The 21,689-nt window shown below is 43.6% G+C and overlaps 2 pseudogenes across 2 annotated transcripts; one reads left to right on the forward strand and one right to left on the reverse strand.

The window, feature by feature from the left end:
- Window positions 1-927: 927 nt before the first annotated feature.
- On the forward strand, window positions 928-1,302 carry LOC306642726 (eukaryotic translation initiation factor 1-like; annotated as a pseudogene). Its single transcript has one exon. The product of its transcript is annotated as a eukaryotic translation initiation factor 1-like (transcript).
- Window positions 1,303-10,650: 9,348 nt separating this feature from the next.
- LOC306642714 (SREBP regulating gene protein-like) lies at window positions 10,651-12,833 on the reverse strand (annotated as a pseudogene). The gene has a single exon. The product of its transcript is annotated as an SREBP regulating gene protein-like (transcript).
- Between the last annotated feature and the right edge of the window lie 8,856 nt (window positions 12,834-21,689).

Below are 21,689 nucleotides of genomic sequence, written 5' to 3' on the forward strand. Positions count from 1 at the left end.
TGTCTTTTGTGGTATTTCCTTGTTCATTCTGAATTTTAGCGATTTGGGTTTTCTCTCATCTTCTCTTTGTTAGTGTGGCTAAAGGTTTATCAATTTCATTTATTTTTTCGAAGAACCAACTATTTATTTTGTCAATTTTTTGTATTCTTTCTTTTGTTTCAATTTCATTGATTTCAGCTTTGAGTTTAACTATTTCCTGTCTTTTACTACTTTTGGTGCTGGCCTCTTCTTCTTTTTCTAGGACTTTGAGCTGTAGTGTTAGGTCGATTATTTGTTGAGTTTTACTTCTTTTATTAAATGCGCTCCATGAAATAAATTTCCCTCTAAGTACTGCTTTCATAGTGTCCCAGAGATTTTGATATGATGTTTCTTTGTTCTCATTTACCTCTAAGAATTTTTTTAATTTCCTTCCTAATAACTTCTGTTATCCATTCATCATATAAGACCATATTGTTTAATCTCCAGATGTTGGAATAGTTTCTGTGTTTTACTCTTTCATTTATTTCTAACTTCAATCCATTATGATCTGATAGAATACAAGATAGTGTCTCTATCTTCTTGTATTTGCTAACATTAGCTTTGTGGCATAATATATGGTCTATTTTAGAGAAGGATCCATGTGCTGCTGAGAAGAAAGTGTATTCGCTCTTGGTTGGATGGTATATTCTATAAATGTCCGTTAAATCTAAATTATTGATTGTGTTATGCACTAAGACCTGGGTTCAATGCCCAGCAGTAGAAACAGCAAAACATTCTTAGCATTAGACATTTTTAGTGGAAGTAAAAAAGATTATTAAAATAACATTCACTGCCCCAGTCACTGAGCCACCATCGGGTACTCAGCAGCTTCCCCCGCGAGCCCCCTCACTTCCCCACCCTCTGTCCCCCCACCCTCCACCTGCCTTCTCCCGCAGCCACCTTCCACAGACCGTTTCCACAGAGGAAACGGAATCGTGTCCTATGTCCACTATCCAGAACCTCCACTCTTTGGACCCCTTTGCTGATGCAAGTAAGGGTGATGACCTGCTTCCTGCTGGCACTGAGGATTATATCCATATAAGAATTCAACAGAGAAATGGCAGGAAGACCCTTACCACTGTCCAAGGGATCACTGATTATTACGATAAAAAGAAACTAGTGAAGGTGTTTAAGAAGAAATTTGCCTGCAATGGTACTGTAAATGAGCATCCAGAATATTGAGAAGTAATTCAGCTACAAGGTGACCAGTGCAAGAACATATGCCAGTTCCTGGTAGAGATTGGACTGGCTAAGGACAGTCAGCTGAAGGTTCATGGGTTTTAAGTGTTTGTGGCTCAGTGAAGCTTAAGTGAGGATTTCCTTGCAATGAGTAGAATTTCCCTTCTGTCCCTTGTCACAAGTTTAAAAACCTTACAGTTTGTATAATGTAACCATTTGGGGTCCACTTTTAACTTGGGCTAGTGTAACTCCTTCATGAAATAAATTGAAATTAGCCAAAAAATAATAACATTCACTTCTCCTAGCCACATAAGGTTGCTGCAATAAGTGATACAGATTTCAGCCCTAATTTGTAAAATATTCCAAGAGTTGCTAACGTCCCAAGAACTAGAGAAAGCTGCCACCAACTAATAAACTACCAATGTAAATGTAAAAACAGTGTGGTTCTCATCTTCTTTCATATAATCCCAGATAACCCCAAAGAACTTCATAAATATCTTATGAAGACAAAAACCTTAAAAACCTATCAAAACCATTTATAATATTTAAATGCAGAAAACTCAAATTTCTTTCAACAAGGTCACAAATCACCCAAAAATTGTAGTCACGCAAACAGAATGAGTGGAATGTTTAAAGTTTAGGACAACCAAAGAAGCCTCATGTAATTTTTTAAATATAATCATTTATTCAAATATACTGTAAATGGGAATGGTGATAACACAGGAAGCAAAAATAAGTATGCAAGTAAAATTTGTAGAAGATCATGAAGACAGTACCATCCCATATTGCAGATGCAAAATGAGAAACAGTTCTAATGGGATTAAAAGTTCTTTTGGTCTTGCAAGGTGCTAACTATTTCCACTTCCTGTGTCACAAAGTTAGTCCACAGGAGGAGCTGGTGGATCTTGTCCATTATGAGGACTGGTTGGCTTTCCAAATAAATTGGATCCTTTTCAATCAGGATGTCTCAACAAGAACAAGATAACCGCAATAACCATTCAGGCCTTCAAGATCATAGTAATGCTGATGCCACTGTCACCAGCATTGACCAGTCTTCTCCTTGCATGTTCATGACAGCAAACACATTCATTAGGGTCAAATCCACCTTCTTCCATGGTTCCCCAGTTTGAGTTACTTGGTTGTTTAAATCCACCCAGACAACAACCCACAGGGCTGGAGGGTGGGGGCCAGACTCAGACTCCACTGAAGGTCCGCCCTGGGCTTCCTGACTGCTGCGGCTACTCGGGACTCAGCTGCTGCCAGTGCTCCTGGCCACCTGTCCTCCCCGTCCACTCTTTGAATTTGTTGGTCCACATCAGTCTTAGTCACCAGACCCGGACCTGCTGGCTCCTGTGGAGCTTGGTGCAACATGTTGCAGCCCGAGATCCTTCAGGCCTCAGCTGCCCAATGTGCATGCCCCCCCCCCCCCACTGTGGTGGGCAGCTTTAGGCCTCTTCACACATCAGGTTCTAGGCCACAGTTTGCATTGACCTTCTGCACAATCCTGGGGTTCTGGAGGAGAGAGAAAAGAGAAAGAATGTTGTGTAATAAGGAACCAACCTGGGATATCACTTTTTTTTAAATTGGGACATTATATTATATATAATACTATAATTCTGGGATTCCTCCTTACCTTTGTGTACATGTGCATGATAGAACAACACAAAAATTGGGAAATTTTGTTCCCTAGTTCCTCCTCTTGCCCTCCCTGTCCTCCCCCTGGTGCCCAGAGTAAACATAGGACACATCTTTTACTGATTCTGGTTTATTTTATTCAACGTATGCTCTCATATTCCATGCATTTTCCTGCAAATGCCACAATTTCACTTTTGATGACTGAATAAAATTCCATTGTGTATATATACACCATATTTTCTTTAACCATTCATCTGTTGATGGATACAGGCTGGTTCCATAACTTGGCTATTGTGAACTGTGGTGCTAAATGTGGGCCTGCAGTACTGCTGTAGTAATTTTAATTCTCTTGAGAACTGGCTGGGTCATACTGGCTTATAAAGCTCTCAAATTTCAATTTATTATGATAATAATATGTTAAATGTAACTATGAATATTATTATGTATTAAATTATATTATACTGTATGCATCATAACATTATGAATCTCAGGTAGTGAACTCAGGTTTATAAGCCATCTGAATGATTAGTTATCCAGGAAGCCTAGGCAAGGATCCGGCAGTCATGTAAATGATCACTGCCCAGGGATGTGGCCAGCTCTCACTATCACCTGGACAATGACTGTATCCCACATGATGGGCCCTTCTGCATTTCTTCTCTCCTCATTCAGAGGAGGGTGTGATAGCCAGATGGCCACAGTGATTCAATGATTCCCATCTCCTGGAATCTGACTCTCCTTTGTGTAATCTCCACCCTCACTTTACCAAGATGGTCAGTGTGACCAATACAATACAGCATATGGTAAAGTGACTATGTCACTTTCCAGATCAGGTTATAAAGGCCACCGTGACCCACACCTTTGCCCCACAATTTGGTCATTAGCTCTGTGTTTAGCCGGTTACACTGTCTTGAGGACACTCAGCCAACCCTGTGGAGAGGCCAGTGTGCAGTGGAGTCCTGCCCACGCCACTCAAGGGAGGGCTCAGTTGACTGCAGCCTCATGAGAAAATTTGGGGCAGAATCAGCCAGTTACACCACCCCTATTCCTGACCCTCAGGCAACTGTGTGAATGAACATGTTGGTTGCTTGTTGTGGTTTGGATCTGGCATGTCCCCGAAGTCTCTTGTGTTGCAGTCTTTTCCCCAGTGCAGCAGTGTTCAGAGATGGGGTTTTTGAAAAGTGATTGAATCATGAAGGCTCCCATCTCATCAATGGATTAATTAGTCCAGAGCTGAATGAACTACTGGGAGGTGGTGGGACTTTGTTGGAGGAAGTAGGTCACTGGGGGTGAGCCCTGAGTGTTATTCCTTGTCACCTTTTTCTACTTCTCTCTTTCTGCTTCCTGGCAGCCATGAGCTGAGCAGCTTTCCTCTGATATGCCCTTCTGTGATACTGTTTCTGCTTTGGTGCCTGCTGACTGAAATCTTGTTCTAAGCAGTTAATCAGGCAGTAAATTGACACAAAACAATAGATAACTAATACAGAGTGATGTTCATCTGTGAAAAGCTCTGCCCTTTCCTCTGTGTGCCCTCTCCACTCTGTCTAGGTTACTTTGAGCATTCTCAGGCACAAAACTCATAACCAAAAATGTGTCCTCTGCTCACTAAGTACTCTTCCCACTAAGGTCTCTGAGAGCTCCTAGGAGGCTGTGGCCTTCCCCTGTCACCAGACTCTCTCTCTACTAGCACAGAGCCCGCCCTCAGTAAATGTTCCATAAGTGTTTCCTTAGTAGATCTGGCTATTTGTTTCTTTACCAAAGCCTGAAAAATTATGCTTTGCTCATAGTGAGTACCCAGTAGGTTTTTGTTGATCAAGTAAAAAACTACAAATCTTATTGCCAGTTCAAAATTATCACTCACCCCTTCAATACTAACATTGATCAAACATTCTTCATCTGATAATCTGAGTATAAAAGCACTATAAAATGTACACTTGTTGTCATGCAAATTAATACTTATAGTTAATTAAAAATCAGAACAACTGTAGTTGGAATTCTACAAGGAAAATCTTCATCTTGTCCAGGGAATTATACAAATTTTAATATACTTTATAAGGCAGAGTCACCTAAGTGAAGGGTTTCCAAATTACAATAATCAAGATAGATCTGGCTTCTGCCCTTTTGAGAGCAGTATCAGAAAAAATGTGTGTGCTATTTCTAAAGTCTGTCACTGGGAGAAGCTCAAATGATGTGTGTGTGTGTGTGTGTGTGTGTGTGTGTGTGTGTGTGTGTGTAGTGACTACAGGCATGGAAAGGGTCTAATCAATGCACTTCAGTGTCTTCTGCCTGCCCGCTCTGTGACAGATGCCCTGACAGTTGCTGAGGTACAGAGAAGCACATAGCATGACAGATTCCACAGATACACACTAAGCCTGCTTCCTACCAGGCCCTGTGCTGGTATTTTCAGAGCTCACTATGCAGTGGGAGAAATAGACATGGATGCAAAACCCTGAGGTCACAGCCATTTGAGTAAGGAGCCTCTTCTGTGGGATGCTGAACAGTGTGACTGACCACTGAAAGAAGCACTTCCTCAAGAGGCTGATTGTGACCCCTCACATGCTCACTCAACTGACAGTTGCTGTGCATTGGCTATCCAACACTGTCCCTGGAACATACCAAGTGGACACTCAGAGGTGGTTCAAGACAAATCTGCCCACATAGAGCCCATGGTGTAGCCAGCAAGACAATGCGTCATGTGATTGGATCTTAGAGAATAAGGATGGGGTGCACAGGTTTTATTAGATGGGGTCAAAGAGGCATTTTGGATCTCAAGAACAGGATCTAAACAAGCAATGAGTGGTAAAAGACAGCAAGAAATGGCCTGTCAAAGTAGGTGACAGCAGAGATTAGGTGTATACAACCCGGAACAGGCAAGTTTGAGATCACCTCTGAAGTAGTAGCAAGGCTGCCACAAGAAGTCAGCAGTGTGTTTCCAACAGGGCCAGCAAGGAAGCTGAGACATTGCTAGAGTTCAGCAACAGGGGTGCCAGGGCCATGCCCATGTTGTTCCTCTGAGCTTAGGACTGAGCCTCGCACAAAGTAGGCACTCACTCACTGGACAAGCACAGGAGTTGAGTTTATAGAGTGGGCTGGGGCCTGTGGAGGTCCAAAGGCAGTCTAGAAAAACAGGTCTGGCTCTTACAATGCCACCCGTATTCTCCTCTTTGAGCAGGACTCTGTGTTTGATATGCAATCCCTAACCAAAGTCAAGATAGGGTTTTCTATGCAGAATATCAGTCCTAATGCAGGTGAAAAATATTGAGCATTAATGTTTTCATAACACCTCTCTAAGGAAGGAGGCTCCCAGGTCCATATCAGTTGTCCCAACAGTTCTGCCAGCAACCTGCTTCCATGGCAAGGACATCTCAGAGCCTTCTTATGAGGGTAGCAGGACAAGTGTTGACCCATTGACCGCTGGTGTTAGGTAACCATTCTTAGAAAGAGTTAAGCTACTTTTTTGTTCCTTTGTTCATTTCTTCCTTCTTTCCCTAGCCCTTTCCCCAAAGGATTTGAAGAGACGTATAATCCTGTTTCATGGGATGGCCCCAAAGTTATCTCATTGTTTCTTTTCTGTTTTCTTCTAGGAACCCTGGAGCCAGAAAAAGATGCAGGTTCCTGCAGATAGGCAAACCAGCAGTGACAAAGAGTGTATTTTCCCCATGAATTGGTTCAGGTAGGTGTTCACAGGGCCTTTCACAACCTCCATCATCTCTGTCACTACAGGTTGTAAGCATGTCCCTCATCATCTCTTTCACCACAGGTCATGAACAGCCCTGCCAGGTCCACAACTGTGCAAGGGGGCTTAGCCACTGACACCACCACACTTTTAGTAACAGAAAAAAACTGGAAGCTATTTCAAACACCATAGGAAACCTGATGCTGCCCAAGGAAGGCCAGGCCAGGTGGAGAGAGGTCTTGCATGTGCCAGACTCAGGCCTGGCAGCAAAGGCAGGGATGCAGAGGCAGCCCTGTCATCTGCCTGCAGGGACCTCTGAAGACATAGCTGTGACAGAGCCAGATGGTTGCCTGGGTCACTGGGCCAGCTTGCATTTTTCAGTGGGGAGGCATTCAGAGAGGGTTGATGAAGTATCTCCCTGCTACCCTGACTGAGCTCTTCCTCAGAGGAAGGCCCAGGACTCACTGACACTGCCCATAGAGTCACTGAGGGAGTCAGGATCACCAAGGAGGGTTGGTGGCCTCAGTGACTCAACACAGTGACTGCAGGAGATGGAGAAAGGAGGAATCAAGAAGATGAGGTAGTCTAGCATGGAGAATGTGTTGGGACAGCCAAGGATGGCAAAAGGGCCCTGCCTCGACCCTGGTGTCCTCATAATCATGATAATGATTACCTTCTGAGCATGTGTGCACTTGTCCCTTGACCTAACCCTCCAACTGGGGAGGCAGTCATTTCTCCTCCCTGGGGAAACTGAGACCCAGTGTGTGGGCAAAGAACAAAAGAGGTTGGGTGTACCATAAGGAGACCGTGCCTCTTTGGGGTTGAGGGGCTATATAAGAAAGGGCCTCTCAGAGTATAGTTCTCCCAGATCCTAAGCATTCCAGCCTCCCTCACACTTCTCTTCATTCCCCCTTTGGAGGGTGACAAGTCGAGACCTGCCCTCAAGACCTAGGTCTTCATATAGGTTTTTCTTATGGAGCCTTCAGCAAGTCGCTGAAGCCCTTGGTAGTTTCTGAATTTGTTTCTACTTCTGTAAAATGAGATAACTCCAGACTGTTTTCAGGACAGAGGAGCTCAGAGGGGCTTGGCTACCCACCCATCAGGCCTGGCCTAGCCTAGAATTTTAGTCTCACTGCAGAGTTGAAGATGACTGCAGGGGCCTGGCTGCTATCTGGAAGGTTCCTCTGCTTGGTCCCACCTCATCCCTCTCTGCAGTGGTGGAGGTGGAAACTCCCTGGGGTTGGTCACTGGTGTCTGTTACTGTACATCACATAGACACCTTTGGGAAATTCCTACAGGAAGGTATTCTATAGCACATTGGTGGCTTTCAAGAGCCAAGAGGATCAGCATCAAGCAACTTGGGAAAGAAGAGCAAATGGTTAATAACCCTCACAAAGAGATGCATCAGATACTCCACTGCAGAGCAGGGAGTAGGAATGGGGGACCACCACATATACAGTTAGGTGTACTGAAGACACACAGCAGGCAACTGGGGAATCCATGAATTAGACATAAAACAGAGACTTGCTTTTCCTTATGGCATGGAAAAGAAAAACAAAATACCAACAACATAGTCAGGTATGATTCAGTCTGTACCAACAGCAAATGTGTACACAAGGAACACACAGGTGCTGGTTTCCAGCCAGGAGCCACCCACAACCACAAATGGGCTCTGGCCAAGACACTCCCTCCAATGTGACAGCCTGTCAGATATTCTTCCCCATTGTTATCTTCTGTCCGTGTTAGCAGGCACCTCTGTGAAACCCAAGGGAACTTTTCACAGTGTCCTGTGCCACTCTTAAAGGCAGAAAACACCACTGAGGGATGAAATTTCAGCAGTGCCCAAGACCACCTCAGCATGGCTTGTTCCAGTATGCCATTCCAGGGATGGAGAAGCTGCCTGTCTCCTCTAGGATCACTTGCATTCAGAAAGGCTCCACCCTCAGTGGCCCCATAGAGCCAAACTGCAGCCAGTTCATGGTTATGTCTGACCCATGATTGGTGCAGCACCAATCATGTCCTGCACTGAATTAGCTGCTTTGATGCTCATTTCTAGTTCATGGTAAATGATTTTGTTGCTAGATCAAGAGAGGACTGTAATCTCCTATTACAAAGCCTTGACCTGCAATTTATTTCTCAATGATTCTGCCAGATAAACAACAATAATAGACTTCTGCCATTGCCCTGATCAGTCTGGACCACTGCCTTAATTCAGGCATTGTGGGACCAAAACTCGGAAAGAACACAGAATAGCACAGTTCCTGTGTCACTTGGAGCCACTGAGAGGTCAATGGGCAATCTGGCAGCAAGGATAAGAACCTAATAAAAGCATAAGTATAAACCTGTCCTGAGGCAGGGAACATCTGGCCTGGGAAATGCTGGGTTCATCTAGCCATGGTGACTGATGATCACCTCAGGTTATCCAAGGCCTGAATAGATTTAATGACTTTGGGTGTTACTCTTAGAAAAAGTAGTACCAGTACCAGTTGCAAATTTTGGAGAAAAAAACAAACAAGAACAAACTGAAATCAATCCTTTCCAGTTGTACAAAGGAACCTGTATTTAGTAGACAGTATCCAAGTTAAGAGAAATATTGTTAGAAGAGTGCTGAAATTTTGAGCTCTACCCCTGATGTGCAGTCGTGCTCCTGTTTCCAAGCCTGTGAATTGTTAAGGAAGGGCTAAATCTATTTCTTTGGGCCAAGTCTAACCCTCACCTGATTATTTCCTCCAGACTCACTAGGACGGGATAAACCTCTGGTCTACCCAGACCACACTAGTTTTACTCACACTGCTGACAGTGCATCCTATTCTTTTGCTCTGCTCTTAACCTTCCTCACTTACAAGAATAAAAGTCAGAAGCCCAGTTCACCAGCTTGTTCCCTTAACAGTTGCTGAGAAATTTCTGAACCATGCAGATTCACATGGCAGTAGGGTGGTTGTTGATATCCCTGACACCTGATGGAGTTGAACTCTTCAACATAGCAGCTCATGGGTTCTTTCTTCCTTGGAATATGCTCATGTTTTCTTTCTCCTTTCTGGGTCTGGCCCACCTGACTCCTCCTCTGCTTTAGAGGCATAAAAGGAGAATGAAATTTGGCTCCAGTTCCTGGGGAGTTGAAAGTAGCATCTGGGGCTCAGGTGTCAGAAAGTCAGTTCTGGCTTCTGAAAGTTGAAATTATTATTGTCCACCAACAGTGGCTCCTGCTTCTGGAGAACTGAAATTTCTGTAGTTGGGTCACCAAAACCTGCTTCATGTGTGAGAACTCTCATCTCTTCAGCAGCTATCCAGGGATGCCTGACCCTGGTTCCGGCTTCTGGGGAGCTGAGAGAAACTCCCATAGCCCACCAGCAGCAATTTCCAGTAACTCTACTGCTGTGATTCCAGCATCTGGGAAATTGAGAAAATTCCTGTAGCTGAACCACTGGATCAGGAGTACTTAGTTGGAGCCCACATGCTGAAACCTGTGTTTTTGGTCTTTTCCTTGCACTTGGGGTGTGCCATCCAGGCTCTTTACTCCGATAGGCTCATCCATTTCATCTCATACCTTTCCTTCTGGCCCTGCATATATGCCAGACTCCTATGGCCACACTGGCAATAGGAAGACTGATTGCCCCTACTTTAGAAGACCTGGGCCCCTCTTGTACTACCTGGAACATAATTCCTCCATGAAGTGACAGGGTCCAAATGCCCACAGGGGTCCAGGAACCCAGATTGTTATCACACTGGAGCAGTCACGTCATGTGTGGCATGGTGGGTGATTGACATGCCTACTTTAAAGCATTTCTTATAAAGAATTTTAAAATAATAATATAATTCTTTACATTTCTTATAAAGAATTTTAAAATAATCCTCCACTTACAATTATAGGGAGCACCTATAAGTTTTGGTAATATTTTCTCTTCTGAATCTCCACTTGTACTAAAAATAAAGGTGTTTTCAGAATTGTTAGCGCACGTTTTTGCCTGGGTGACTGGCTGACCAAAGCTGTATTTTTCTTTGTTGGGTTTTTGAGGCATGTAATGTCTTCAGTTTTCTGTATTTTAGGTATGATGACTCTTACTGTATTCTCTCAATGAAGCAACTGAAAATGACTGATATCTTGATTTCCATGGGTAATCTACAATCAACTATTAAAAATACATTAAATGTAAGTGAGATAAATATTTGTAATACTACTTATCATATAGTTTAAAATCTGACAACTATATAAGGGGTAAACAACTGAGTCATTTGTAAGTTAAAATATATTTTCAAAATTTCCTTGAATATATTCAACTAGAATGGTAAGGCATTTTCCTGCATACACATTGTTTTCCTACTATTCCAAAGGAATCTAAAAAAACATTTTACACTGAGGAGCCCAGATCAAAATAGCAGTGAACACATGGCACCTAACAAACACAAGTTCCTGGTCCCTATGTGGGTGCCAAGACTGAGTCTCCCAGGGATGAAAACAACACTCCCAGCTCAGCCTGCAGATCTTTCCTGCCTGAGCCCAGCCAGAGGTTCCAGTTCACTTTATAGAAGAGCTTCACCAGTCCAGTTTATAGTAGAGTTGTAGCCCAGGTGGTGGGTGAAGCCAGTGGACAGCATGGAAGTGGTCACAGGCAAATCGTCCACACACCACCTTGTCCAGGACTGGCCTGGACCCTCAAGTCTGGTTCCAGGTGGTGCATCCTCTGGCAGTGTCTCAGTGCTCAGGCTGCAGCAGGCCATTACATGGGGAAGAGCTTGTGTGGGCTCTCTCCTCAGCAGTGCTTGCCTATGAGGTCCCATTAGGTGTTCTCATGCTGCATACTCTGGGAAGACTTCCTGCACTTAGCCAAGCACAATTGAAAGTGATTTTCCATAGTCATGAAGAGGATCTGGAATGCCACAACTGCCCTGTTGAGCGCTTCAGGAAGAATTCTTGTTGGGCTGCTGACCCAGGACATGCAGTACTCATAGGTGCTGCAGCAGCCATTGGCCAGGCAGCTATTGCAGCAGTACTGCTTTGTGCTGGGGATGCTTGACATCACAGCAGCCATTGGTCAGTAGATTCTTCCTTTCACAGACAATCCCTAGATCATTCATGATGAGGTGCTTCCCTTGAAAGAAGTTCCGGCACTGAATGCTTGGCTGGCTGCTGTTGCCCAAGTTAAATTGCACTTTCCATGGAATGGATTGATTGTGGTCCTGAGCCTGGAGGAGCTATCTTTCATTGTACTGTCCTCCTGCTTCAAGTTGTTGCTGAGGATGTAGACCAGCCAGAGCCTGAAGACCAGGACCAGTATGGACCTCTTCTCCAGGAGGCAGTGCCACACCATGGCAGCCAGGTTCACCATCCTGGTTGAGATGGGGGTACTGCATCCAGAGAGTGGAGCAAAACCAGAGGCTGAGACCCAGTAGCATGGCCCCTTCATGCCCAGCAGCCCCACTACTTGCTGCTACACTGGCCTTGCAGTCCTCAGCCCAGGTTGTAAGTTAAAATATTGAAACATTCATTGCTAATTATAAATTCAAGTATTGGCTTCTTACTGTCTATAAAAGACAATATATTTGGGTCTCTTAAATGTGGTTTTATAAATTGTTGTATGTAAAAAGAGGTAAAAATATTTATATGTGAAAAAGTTAAAAGGATAGAGTCCTTCCTGGGTGTTCATTCAAATATAAGATTACTAAGAATTAAAATCTTATTCATTTGTAATTGAAGAACCTAAAAAGTAACTGCTGAGGAGCCTTGACTGACCTTCACAGTAGAAAAGCACCATCTGCTCAGTCTTGAATGTCCAAAAGGAAAGTATACCCAAAGACAAACATGCCATCATATGGATAAATGAAAAGTCATATGCAAAAGACTGGGTTTAACGTTAGGGGTCTAAACCCCAAATGTGGAGGCCATCCAAGACTACTAACTCATTTCTCCAAACAGCTAGATCCTATGCATCAGGGGTTACCAAACTGTTTAAAAACAATGGCCATGTCTACTTTGGTAGCTAACAAGACCTCCCAATTAACCTTGGGACAGCATGTGGAGGTCCAGGTCCTCCCACCAACTCCAGACAACTTTAGAAGTCAAGAATCATCCCTGGTTCATAATCATCATTGTTAGACACTCATGACATCAAACATTTGCAGGGATGTCAAACTTTAAATCTAGCTACTTTATTCCTGAACTGAAAATACCAATGTGTGGACATTATTGAACAAACTTTATAGCCAGCTAAAACGAAAGAATGTGCCTTTAGATAACACTGTGGCTAAATGATTCACAGGTGGAAGCAGTTTTATTAAAATTATGCCATAAAAGCTGGGAATGGAATAGTTACTGTTATAATATCATAGAAGCAAATGTCCTCCCCACTCACACTTGTGTCCCAAATCAAACTCATCATTTTTATTCAGACCTACAGTTAAAACAAACAAAAAATCCATACAGATTCCTCATATGGGTTTCTATTACTTCCTGCTGCTATTCAGAAGGAAAGAAAGATATTAAGAGCTAAACATACCCACTCTGTCTTCTATCACCAAATTGCTCTTTACTTCCCAGAATCTTGCAGGGCTTTAACTTCTATCCAAGGAATAAACGTTTGGGGTTCTTCCCAGAAACATAGACAGGGCTTAAGATGGTGCATTAAATTGGGAGTGCATTTATAACCAAAACACATTGGAGGAGACTGGTTTGTCTTTTGACATGTTGTCCCTGAACAAATGACAATCTTTTAGAAGAAAAAATGACCCCAGGACACATTGGCATAAACATACTAGAGGATGAATTCCCATGGGAGTAATAGGTGCAGTCACATCTCTTGTTCCCTGGATTAGTGTTTCAGTAAGATTTTCCATCACTGTGACCAAAAGAACTGACAACAATTTTATAGGAGGATCATTAGCTTTACTTGATGCTGATGGTTTTGGAGGTCTCAGTTCATAGACAGTCTCCTATATTAACTCAGAGTCTAAGGAGAGGCAGAATATCAGGGTGGAAAGATGTGATGGAGGAAGGTAGCTCAGGCCATGACAACTAGGAAGCAGAAAGAGCTCCACTTGTCAAGGTACACCCCCAATGAACCACCTCCTCCAGCCATACCCTACCTGCCTATAGTTAGTCCAGTTTATCCCTAGCAAGGGAATAAATCCTTGATTATCTTATAACCAAATCATGTCACCTATAAATTTTCTTGCATGGTCTCACATATGAACTTTTGAGGAATACCCAATATCTAAACCATCATAACAAACAGCTTTACCTACCTTGAGGTAACACTAATACTGTGAAAATAGAAGGGCATTCAATTTCTTATGATCTGAGCAGGGAGGAGTTTGTGCACACTTAAACTCCACCAGTTGCCCTGGGGTAAACTCCTCAAGATAAGTAGTGGTTGATATTAGCTGAGTATGTCAGTTGTCCTATGTATTTGTTTTTAGAGGTGTTTCATACATTAAATTGAGCAAATAATTGACCACTTGTGGTTAATTTTGAAGTAAATATTATATTTGTACAGTGTTATTCTTTTGAGAAAGGTAATTGGTGAGTGATGAGATCATTTGAAATATTTAAAAAAATTATTGTGAAAATGACAAGCTACTGCAAAAGTCACTTTTACTAAATGTACAATGGAACACCAGTATGTACATAAGGGGCATGTAATTTAAGAAATACATTCATGAAAGTATTTTCTTGAAGTAGTTTTTCATTTTATATTTAGGAATGTGCTACACTTCAAATAACTGTCCTATAAACAGGACACCTGGATTATGTGTATTGCTTAGAAATGTGGAATGTGACACACTGCTGCCTGGCAGTGTCTAACAGGTTGCCCCTTGTGTTGGACTGTGGCAAAAGTACCCAAGAAATTTCTAACAATGATCTTTAGCAAATAAGGTAGTACTCCAAATGCTTTAAGTGGTAGAGAACCCATTGTTCACTGGTTATGACTTGTTTACATACCTTCCAGATAGTAGTTTTGGGGAGGATCTTGTACATAAGCAACAAAAGAGGCCACACAGGTATTATCTGAAATGACAATAATGATGATAATAGAAAGGCATATGATTAGATTTGATGCAAATAATAAAATTGTCTTTGTAAAGTGGTAAGATTATAAATACTTTCTTGGTCCATAAGACTATGATAGAGTGGAATAACCTGGCAACATCTCGGCATGAATAAAAGGAGTGGAACCAACATGCTTCAACCAGAAGTAGTGGGTACTTATAATAATCTCAATGGATAAACATGGATAAACATGGTTGGTTGGTTTCCAAAGGGTATTAACCTTTGTTCACTCATATAACTGGCATGGGTATTGTAAATGCAGAGATTGTTCACAAACTTGAGAACAAAAACAAATATCTCATAAATTGAAATGATTTCAAAAGAGACATCTACTTAGCCTACCTAGAACAAAGCAATGAGAAAACATTGGGAGAAAGAAAGTGTAATACTCCTGAACCTACTATTGTGCAAGATGATATCAGATTTGACATGAGAAATCCTACTGTTGTCAAACAGCAAGAAAGATGAAGGTGTCACAATTTCATGTAAAACAGGCAACACTTGGCTTCCTTGTATGTCTCCTTAATGCATTAACTCTCAAGTTTTCCCCTTACTAATGATAAGGATAAAATCTCTCAGGAGGAATGAGAGTGTAAGAGACCACAATGGGGTACAAAATGGCAGATAAACTCTAAAGCCTTAATTTATAATGTTACTATAAATCTTTTCCTACTCTTCTACCTTAACAATGCATGGAATATGTCATTTTATACCCTTCATTCTTCATCAGATCAACCATAAATAGGTGTTGATCAACTGGACTTAGGATGGCCCAGGAGATATCACAAGAACCTTCCACATGGAGGATACTCCTTTAAAGTATTACAATGAAAATGCCAGCCCTTCCAACCAGCCACGCACTGGAAGCCTGGCTCATTCTGTCTCTCTCAATCAGGGCTGTTCTCTTTCTCATCAATGTAAATGCCCCCCAGTCTATTAAAATCTTGCATATATGTTTGTGCTCTTCTGAGTCAACCCATTTGACCTGAATGAGGTAAAACTTCTGGTGAATCAGAAATTTTCATCTTCACTCTCACCACAACAAAGGCCCCTAAGCCATCCAGGTTCTTCCTGCTTACCCTGAGGTCACAGTTGAAAAATACCATTTGTTGCTAGATGAGGTGTCTCCCTGTTTTTATTACCAACAAGAACATACAGATCAGTAAAACAGAGCTTCTCTGGGTATCCAAGGCCAAGTACTAAGCAGAAAAATACCCATGAGACAAGCAGGGAAGTGGGCCAGCAAAGTACAGAGCTGAGGATGCCCTGGAGGGCCTCTCACACAGACCAGGGGGCCAGGGACAGCTTCTCAGACTAGGTGACATCTAAGTAAAGCTTTCTGCTTGGAGGTCATCACATGCTGAATTATTACTCCCAAATCACTGCAATAAGCACTATTTCCCCCTTATTGGGCATGTACAATGTACCAGGCCTCAAGCTAAGTGTCTCTTACTTCCAAATATTACCACTCACTACCTAGTAGTGATAACAGCATTTCCACAGATGAAGCATGAGTGGCATAGAATAGCTAGAGTCTGCCATAATCCTGCAGCCACAGTGGCTGGGCTGGAGTTGAAGACAACACAAGTGGTTCTGGATAGAAGAGTCTCAGTGGCAGAGCTCAGACTCTTAGCTTTATCAGGAGAGGCATAAGCTTTGACCACTTATTTGCACCATGAAAGGAGAAACTAGCTCATCTTAATGATAAACAATAAAAGGATAATTGAGAAAGTGTTAATGGTTAATGTTTGAAAATCTTCCTTTGATGTGAAAGTGTTCAAGGCAGTGGACACTGGAGCACACACAGGAAGTAGGTCATAAAAGGGATCTGTCATATTCTCCTTGTCCTCTGTCTTCAAACTCTTAGCCAACCTCGTCAATAATGACTTTTCTAACAGTCTCTACCCAGCTGACCATCTGGGATATTTTATTTAGAGCCAGCAAGAACCTCCTAAAGAACAGATGGACTTGGACCTGCTTTTGCATAAAAGGGCACAGTCCTCTTGGTGGCATGAACTATGCCACACCTGAGTTTCACCCTGTGCTGAGTCAGCCAGGTGAGGAGAAGCACTCTGGGGAAGTCTGACAAAAAGGCAAAGTAGCAGTGGTGACACCTTAAGAAGGGACAAACACAGGCCCAGAAGAAGGGTAAGGGACAAGAGGGGGCCCACAGAAACAAAGAGCTATCCCTAAGGGCAGAGTTCTGAACAGGCCTTGATGACCACCTCCCGTGGGACCCAGAATCCAGTGAACATCCACAGACCTCTGAAGGTAATTGGCCTGGAAGCCTTTTCCAAAGTCTGGGTGATTTCCAGTTGCTTACTAAAATGTTGGACAGCTCTGGGACCCTGTCAGCAGTTATTTCCTTCACAGACCCACTCCAACCCAGGTGTGGCCCAGCAGGGAGTCCTCAGCAAGGCTGTCAGTTCAGCAGTTCAGCAGAACACAGGGGCTAAGCCTGAGCTCTGACTCTGTCCTTCAGCAGCCTTCTTTTGAATGCCAAAGCCAGCATATTTTCAACCCATTGAAGGTGACATCATGTGTTCACTTCTATCAGTGTATATGCAGTATTACATCAAACATTAAGAATCTCTATTAAGAACGTGACACCTTGGACAGTTGAGAAACTGAATACTGTCCCCCATTGATATTGTCTAAAACTGACAAGGGACCAATATCTGGTATCTTCCAGGATGTCCTATGTATCTACAGGAGAAACACAGTCATTGAAGGAGGTTTGGCAAAGAATATTGACTTGCAATTTTAGGACATAGGTAGTTCTTTGTCCCTGGAGAGTGGGAAATGCCTAGTGTGGGGTACAGGTGAACAGGTAGGCCTCACTGTAGAAACAGGAGAAAGTCCTCCTACCACCAACCAGGTGGCAATTAGGTCAGTAAGCCCACATGGGGCCTATGACCACATAGCTATTTTGCTACAGACTTCTATCCCCACAGAGATACTATCTTGTGTTCCAGGGAAGGCAAGGGACTATGCCCTGGGTAAAGCACATTTTACTTTGTGGCCCAGCACTACAATGGTACAAGGATGTACAACCTGGGTAGACACATTGCAAGTTGAACAGAATCAAGATGGCATGGGATGCAACATCATGTAGATTAAACAGGGATGCCATTTACAAGGTCAGTTGCCAATAAAATCCAAAATATTGGAGGAGGGGAGTAGTTATGAATGGGAAAAACAGAATGGGGATGAGGGACTTGCCTCTGCCAAGTTCTCTCTTCCAGAATTTGGAGGCCAGCTGGTTGTCTCTCTTTTGGGAAATGTTGCACCAATTCATACCAGACCACCAAGGGTGTTCCCCTTCCGGGGGATTGGTAGACAGGCGGAACTTTTCCACACCCCACACAAGATCCTCCTCACACTCCATTTTGGGGGCCACTTCAGCCCGCCCAAAACAAGATCCCATAGTCACAGATTCTGTTGAAGCTAAATCAAACCCTCTACACCATAGTGCTCAGCTAGAGTAAAAGCCTTTTGGCAACAGGTGCCACACATTGTGTCATCATCAGCCACATCATAATATAGTATTGCTGAGTTTTGTCAGGCAGGCTGTCTACAGCTCTACCTGTGTCACCCCATATCATATTATGACAATCCCAGTCAGTGAGTAACATGAGTGCCTCTATTTTGCAGAAAAGGAAACAGGTTTGAAAATGTACAGTCACCAATGACTCTTCCAGAAACCCCCAGAAAGAGGCAGAAACCCCCTGTAATGGCTCCATCAGGCCAATATCAGAGAGGATATAGACCTGAATCACAGTATCCCAGTGTCATTCCTCTTTCTGCTGTATGCTGACCAGGTCTATCCCAGGAACCCCAGTCCTGTACACTACTGGGAGCACACCATGATGCCCTGGATTTTACCCTCAGAATGGCCGGGTCCTTTACCCTTGACCCCGAAAGCAAAGGTGCCCTTCTACACCCTCCTGAGAAAAGTTCAGAGTGAGCCAGTCATGACACACCAGCCATCAGAAGAAAAGGTTCCTGACAGTCTTTTCTAACAAGCCCACACACTCAATCTAATGTTTTACCAAAAGCTGATAAAAGATGCCAAGAAGTTCCAACACCTTCCTCAATAGCTTGGAAGACAAGAATGAAGGATAACCCTTTTGAGATTTCTTAATTACAGCCCTAGAGATGCAATGAAATGAGCTAAATGAGATTCTGATATCTCATTAAATCCATGGGACATCCCAGACCTCTTTAATGAGGATGCCCACCACTGATTCCCATAAGAGGAGCTGCATATAAGTGACTCTGAACCAAATATGTTGGACCTTGTACAAGTCTCTTGTCTTCACATTTCTGTCCCTTCAGCTGTAAGGTGGCGATGAAAGCTGAGCATTTAAAAGCCACATACACTCAGTATGGTGGACTTGCTTGCACTGCTGGCCAGATCTCTTCACCATCAGCAAGCTCTTGGCCTTCCTGTGACAAGATCCTAAATCTTGCTGGCTATTTCTTCATCTTTTCCATGCAAAGAGGGAAGGAGAGAGGCTTATATGAATCTTCAAAGATCCTACACAGTTCCAGGATCGGAAACTGAGATACCTCTGTCAGCACTGCCAGCTGGCCTTTCCCCACTGAAACTTCCCTCTCAACCTCTGAGACTCCAGCAATACCTTTCTACCACTTATGAATACTACTGTGTACCAAGGGTATGTGAGCCACAGGGATGTAATGCTGAACAAACTGAAAGTCCCCTCCTGAGACTTATGGCCAGGTAAGTAACACACTTATCTGGAACCGAGAAGCCTTGAGCTCCATACAATGCCTCCCCTGTGGAGCCTTCCCCTGCAGTCCATCTCACCTTGATAACTTTGAGTGGACTCTGCTTCCACACAATAAAGTGTTACAATATAATAGATTTTGAGGCTGAGAATAGTGCCTTTATTCTTTGCCATTCTCCATCCTAGCACACACAGGGGACTTCAGAACATCCACCCAAAACCCAAATGTGCTGGGAGCTGGGATCCCTACTCCACATGAAGAGGGGGAGACTGAGGAGTTGCTGAGAGTCCAGAAGCACAGACAACAAAATAAGTTGTGGTCTTTATAAACTTTTTGTCCAGTGAGTCACACTGACTCTTCCCACAAATAGTTCCAAAGAATCAACTCTCAATATTTCTTCACATAGTGACTCCATGGCAAGCAGATGAGCAACTTCATCCCCTTCTATCATATGATTGGTGCATAGAGTAAGCACAGACCAGTGGGATCTCTCTGACCACAAGCTGCAGCCTACAAAACTTTTGGCAAAATTCAGGCCTGAGTTAGTTTATTCCCAAGTATACCCTTGTCCCAGACAGGCCAGGAGGGCTCAGGACTGAGTCTCTTCTCCCCAGAGTGTGCCCTGCAGCACCACTACCTCTCACAATTGTATCCTCTGTACCCTTGGAGAGTGTCCCCTGTTGTAAGCACAGGTTCCCTATCTCAGGCAACTTTCTTACCACACATCCCCACCCCTATTCTAAATATTCCTTTCCAAACAGGTATAACCACTGATGTTGGAGTGTCAAGTCTGTCATATGGGTGTAACGACAGCAAAGCATAATGGGCCCCTGGAGAGTCAGAGCCTGGCATTCCTCACCTGCTACTATCATTGTTTTACTTACAGCCTCAGTTTCCAGCCCACTGGAGTTCATCTGCAAGCTCTGGGCTAGCCTAACCCAACACAATGCGTGCCACTTCTCAGGGTCTCACTCAGCTTCCAGTTCCACTCCTTCAGTTCCTGCCACACTGACTATCCCCATTCTGTCCTGGATCTGATGTTAACCAAGTATAAAGGGGGAAGAAAATGAGACTCTCTACCCTGCAAAGGCATCCCTTGTTCTTTGATAGTGTAATAGTATAAATATCAGATTCAACAGCTTAAAGATAATTCATTTATCCATCTTCAATCAAAATGTTCAAAGTGTCAAACAAAAAATGTATGAAATGGAAACTCAGTTTTATGGTTTGGATGTGAGGTGTCCTCCAAAACTTTGTGTGAGACACTGTAAGAAGGTTCAGAGGAAAAATGATGGGGTTGTGATAGTGTTAAAGCAAGCAGTGAATTAATCCCCTGATAGGGATAACTGAGTGGTAACTGGAGTGGTAGGGTGTGGCAGGAGAAGGTGGGAACTGGGGGTGTGGCTCTGGGGTATATATTTATATCTGTCAAGTGGAGACCTCTCGCTCTCTGCCTCCTGATCATCACATGGGCTGCTACCTTCTATTATACTCTTCTGCCATATTATTGAGCCACCCCTTGAGCCCTAAGCAATATAGCCAGCCTTCTGTGGCTGAAGACCTCTGAAACTGAGCCCTCAAATAAACTTTTTCTCCTTTGCAGTGTTTCTGTTTGGGTTCTTCAGTCACAGAAGCAAAAAAACACTTGTCTAAAACACCCAGACACTTCAATTATTGAATTCTAGTTCAAAAGAGAACACATGAAATAAATGACATTCAGAGGAAGGATGTGTTTAAACAAAGTTATTTTGATCTGAACTCTCGCTGAGGCTATAGGCCAGGTTTGTCTTGCCCGAGACCCTCAGTGAAGGTTTGTGTGCTGTAAGCTGAGAAAGGCCCATCAATGCCCCACATGGATGCTTAAAGGCCAGTCCAGCATGCAACTGCCTCCAAGATCCCTCCAGGAGCATCAGGTCAGAAGCACACACCTCACACATTCTTCAGGCAACTGCCCAGCACCTGGCAGGAGCTTGGCCCAAGGCTGCTGTGTGCCCAGCCCTGCCCTCACCATGCTGCTCTGTTCAGGGAGGCACCTGATGAACAGCAGGCTCCTTGCTGAAAGTGGGGTGGTGAGATCCTCTTCCCACGGTTCATAAATGCTCACTGAAGATCAGCATCTCTCAGCAACAGTCCAGAGGCTCTACACTGACTAACCACAAAAGGAGGCAGGGACATTTCAAGGGTCATCCTAAATCACATCAACCCCTCAGGTACCAAGCCAAAATGACCTGGTGGGGAATCACCTGCTGGGAGAAGATGGAGTTGCAGTTCCTCCAGGAACTCCAGCCCCTGATCATTCCCAGGGATTTCCCCCTGAAATTGTCCCACCTCCACCCTGTCCTGGACCCCTGCAGTATAACTCCTCTTTGCTTCCTGACTTCCACTCCA

Source organism: Sciurus vulgaris (assembly GCF_902686455.1).
Source record: "Sciurus vulgaris genome assembly, chromosome: 13".
In the NCBI taxonomy this organism is placed as follows: domain Eukaryota; kingdom Metazoa; phylum Chordata; class Mammalia; order Rodentia; family Sciuridae; genus Sciurus; species Sciurus vulgaris.